A 4,645-nucleotide genomic window follows, 5' to 3' on the forward strand; every position below is an offset into this window, starting at 1 on the left:
GATCGATCACTTCTCTCGGTATGCATGACGAACTTCTGTACTGAATGGTTCTCTCGATCACTTATGTCTATATAGTACGTAGCGTCCAAGCACGGACATAAGAGAGGACACTTCTCTCTATTAATTAGCTAGCTAACACAATATATGAAACACCTAATTAAATTAACCCCCCAAAACCCCCAACCTCCCCTCCTTTCAAAAAAAAACATAAAAACCCCAGCAACTGGAATGCTGACGCGTGGATGCATTTTGGTCCCAGTTGGTGCCACCAACCGGGACCAAAGGCCCCCTGACTGGGTGGGCGCACAGAGCCACGTGGAGGCACATTGGTCCCGGTTCTGGATTGAACCGGGACTAATGGGTGGAGGTATTAGTAACGACCCATTAGTCCCGGTTCATGAACCGGGACTAAAGGCCCTTACGAACCGGGACTAATGGGTAGTTTTCTACTAGTGTATGGGCCCATTTTACCGCAGCTGGTTGGCCTGTTTGTTTTGGGTTGGTCCATAATCATTCACACTCTCATTGGCCCATTTGCACGTGTTCAATATGCACATCAGCCCATTAAAATTATGCGACACATGTGTTTTTTTTAGCCAGAAAGTGTGTTTCGAGGCCACTTTATTCGGCCCATTAGTGTTTACTCTACCCAATCGAACCCTTCTTTGTTTCTACACAAAATGGGTTTCCAAGCCGAAGAACTTACATCTCCAGATCCATCACAAATACAGAAAAGAGGAACAACATCACAAATCACAATAACATTGACCTTGCATCTCCAAATCCAAGAACAATGGAGCAGCAAAATGCAACCAGTTTGCATCCAACAGTGTGCAGTTTGCACAACAAAATCATTACAAAATAAGAAGGTAGGTTCTAGCAGTATGTCACATTCACATAGCTTCCATGTATCAAGTAGGGACGATGGCCGATCTTGGACAAACAACTTACCCTTGAGTTGATCTTGCTTGCAACTGACTTAGCAAAAAGTCTAGTTTTGCATCCATCTCAGCTTGCTTCTTCCTGTTCTCCTCATCTCTCTTCCTGTGCTCCTCGTCTTGCCTGATCCTTGCTTCTTCGGACTCCTTCAACTGCTTGGTCAAGGTGTCAACAAGATCCCGAAGCTCGACATTGCCCCTCTTTGCCAATTCTGCTTGACAGTTGCTATCGCTAGATCTCGCATGGACATGCTGGATCCCCACATGCTGAAGAAACATTGGCTTCTTAGTGTGGTTAGCAAGCACTTCAGCTACAACCTTGGTCGTAGAGTTTGATTCTTGTCCATCTTCTATAGGCTGAGAGGCCTTGTTTTCCATCTCAGTCTAGAAATGCAAGCAACAAACATGGTTATAAGACGGCTTAAGCACAAGCAGAGAAGACAACATCAGCAAGCTTACATGCAACGTCTTTGTAAGGAAAGCTATCATGCATCCTTTACAACTAGACACTTGTGATAACAGTCAGATTAATCTTTTTTCTGTGCGGAGGTGATTCAAATTATTCATATATACTATCATCTACAACAAAGTGGACTATTTCATGAATTAACTAGAAGTGAGTAATATTCAAATCAAATTATTTCTGGAAGTCAATCAACAAAAATATATATATACACACTAAAAATATAAGACATCGAGGATGGCCAAAACTACAATATATGAAGCCAAATAATAGATTAATAAAAAAATTCTGTAATTTTAGGTGGCTGATAGGTCACATGTCAAAGTGATTATGCGCTTTTATTAAAGTCATTTCATCTAGCCATATACTAAATCAAAACTGATGTTTTTCAGTCGCATCAAAACTTATCAGTTGTATGAAAATAAAAAAAGGGTACAATCATATAGGACAGGCTATTACAAGATAGTTAAGTGAACATGTTAACATTTTCAATTAAGATACACTAACATTTGATTATCAGTTTTCAATCTGGTGGAGTAACTCAAACAATATTAGTCCTAGTACGCAAAAAGGTAAAAATTGATGGTTGGTAGTCTTTTGAAGCTGACTTACAATTGCAGCTTGGACAAACATTGGTGTAGCTTTTCTTTTTCTTGCTGTAGTGGCACTCCCACTAGTGCAGAACCGGGCAATAGCACCGGTTCGTAAGGCCCTTTAGTGCCGGTTCCATAACCGGCACTAAAGTGTGGGCACTAAAGCCCCCCCCCCTTTAGTATCGGTTCAGCATGAACCGGTGCTAAAGGGAAACCACGTGGCACGAGCCAACTCCAGGGGCCTGGAGCCCTTTAGTACCGGTTGGTAAGACCAACCGGTACTATAAGGTTTGGTTTTTTTAGTTTTATGAATTCTTTTTCATTTAATTTTGTGTTTCCATTTTAATTCTTTTTCGTTTGCTGGTATTTTACGATACTACACATTGTACACGTTATGCATATATATATATATATATATATATATATATATATATATATAGAATTTCTAGTAGAACCAATCATCGAGTTCAACATGATTGTCATGATATTATAAGTGTTCATATATAACACCACAAAAGCAAATCACTTAAGTTCAGAACGAAGAACACGGACATGAAAGGACAAGTACTAATTAAGAGCAGCATGAAGAACTAGCTAAATCACTCATGCTAGCTACTCTCTCTCTGGTAAAATAGCATAGAACATGTATAGCTCTCCTGGTTGATCATACTGGAGCATGCCGATGAACATGTCTCCTAATCGTGGGCTGCGCTTCTCATTGCTGCCCCCTAGTACTTCTCTGCGATCATTAACAATTTTCCTCCAATCTTTCACTATTAAGCATTCATCGCTTCTAGAAATCTTGAATGCATTCATGTGCAATGCAGGATATCTTGGTCGTAAGCTAACAATTGACATCTGACCTTTAGTCTCGATCCCCTGAGGCACAACTGTCATCGGGAGTCCCTGTTGAAGAACATCGTATAGTACTTAATTAATATACTTAGCAATGAAAACTTTAGCAAAAAAATATGTATGCAAAATATGCACTGAGGACAAATAGTAAATATCTTACAATCATTCCTAAATAGATGTGACCGTAGTTCAATACCATCACTATTGGTCGCACGTTTTGAGTACTAACATTTCTAAGTGCAGGAAGAAAATTTGTCTTCACAGTATGAAGATCCTCAAGCCATGAAACATAATGACTTATCTCCTCGCAGTTTAGTTCAGCGCCGGGACAGTAGTAGGTCCTGTCTACCAAGCGCCGGCCATGTTTGGTTGAATGGAGATAAGCTGTCAATAGAAATTAGTTCTCAGTTATTTTTATATAAGCAATATCAAAGACAAAAATATAGTTGAGAAGAACTCACATAATGGTAGAACTGGAGGCGTCTGCACATCGACCCATATGTCTCTATTACCTTCAATATCATCTTTCGGACGAATATCAAAGGTGATAACCATACCAGGCTCAAATGCATAAGCCTTGCATAGTGCTTGCCAAGTTTTGCATTTAAAATAGGTGTACGTGTGTGCATTGTATACTTTGACGTTGAAAGTATAACCATCATGCTCAGTTTTTAGGTAAGCTCTCTTTACCTTCATAGTTTCCATATCTTTGAAACCTATCTTATCCAAGACAAAAATTCTTACATGGCAGGGGATGCGCTAGTAGAATAGTGAAAATTAAAAATTATAAGTCAGGCAAATGAAGCATATATAAGTCATGCTTAATTACGAAAATAGACTTGTCGTTGTGACTTACTGTATCGAATTCGAAAGTCTCATCCAACTTGATGCTGAATCGCCTACCATCAACAAGGAAATTTCTGTCGCATTGGCCGCGCTGGTCTTCACAGTATTCGCACATAATGAAATTTTTTCTGTCGTCAAACGACATTTCCTATGTTCATATTAGGCGAAACATTAAACACTTACTAATTCAATTAATTCAACTACTTCTATTAATTCAACTGAGCATTTACTAAAAATAAACTAGTTATATTAATTCAATTAGTTCAACTAAGCATTTACTAAAAATAAACTAGTTCTATATATTAATTCAACTAGTTCAACTAAACATTTACTAAAAATAAACTAGTTATATTAATTCAACTAGTTCAAAGTAAGCATTTACTAAAAATAAACTAGTTCTATATATTAATTCAACTAGTTCAACTAAGCATTTACTAAAAATAAACTAGTTATATTAATTCAACTAGTTCAACTAAGCATTTACTAAAAATAAACTAGTTCTATATATTAATTCAACTAGTTCAACTAAGCATTTACTAAAAATAAACTAGTTCAACTAGTTCAACTAAACATTAACATATTTCTAATTCATCGATGATAACATTTCTAACATTCTAAAAATAAACTATTTCTAATTCATCTAAATATTATAGAAAACAGAAAATAAGTAAAAATATATGTGTGTGTGTGTAGTACGTGTGTGTACGTACATGTGTAGTGTACATGTAGTGTGTGTGTGTATGTGTTTGTGTGTGTCTGTGTGTATGTGTGTGTGTGTAGTGTGTGTGTGTGTGTGTATGTGTGTGTGTGTGTATGTGTATGCGTGTGTGTGTGTATGGAGTGGGCCAGGCGTGTACGGGTGGCGGGGGCAGCGACGACGGGCGGCGGGGGCCGGGGCCGGTGACGAGACGGGCCGGCGGCGGCCGGGGATGGCGACGAGACGGGCGCGG

The 4,645-nt window shown here is 38.6% G+C and overlaps 1 pseudogene; it reads right to left on the reverse strand.

Moving 5' to 3' along the window:
• Positions 1-947: 947 nt before the first annotated feature.
• The window catches only part of LOC119339296, an 8,325-nt pseudogene continuing 4,627 nt past the window's right edge, over positions 948-4,645 (reverse strand).

This window comes from Triticum dicoccoides, chromosome 7B (genome assembly GCF_002162155.2).
Source record: "Triticum dicoccoides isolate Atlit2015 ecotype Zavitan chromosome 7B, WEW_v2.0, whole genome shotgun sequence".
NCBI classification, from domain to species: domain Eukaryota; kingdom Viridiplantae; phylum Streptophyta; class Magnoliopsida; order Poales; family Poaceae; genus Triticum; species Triticum dicoccoides.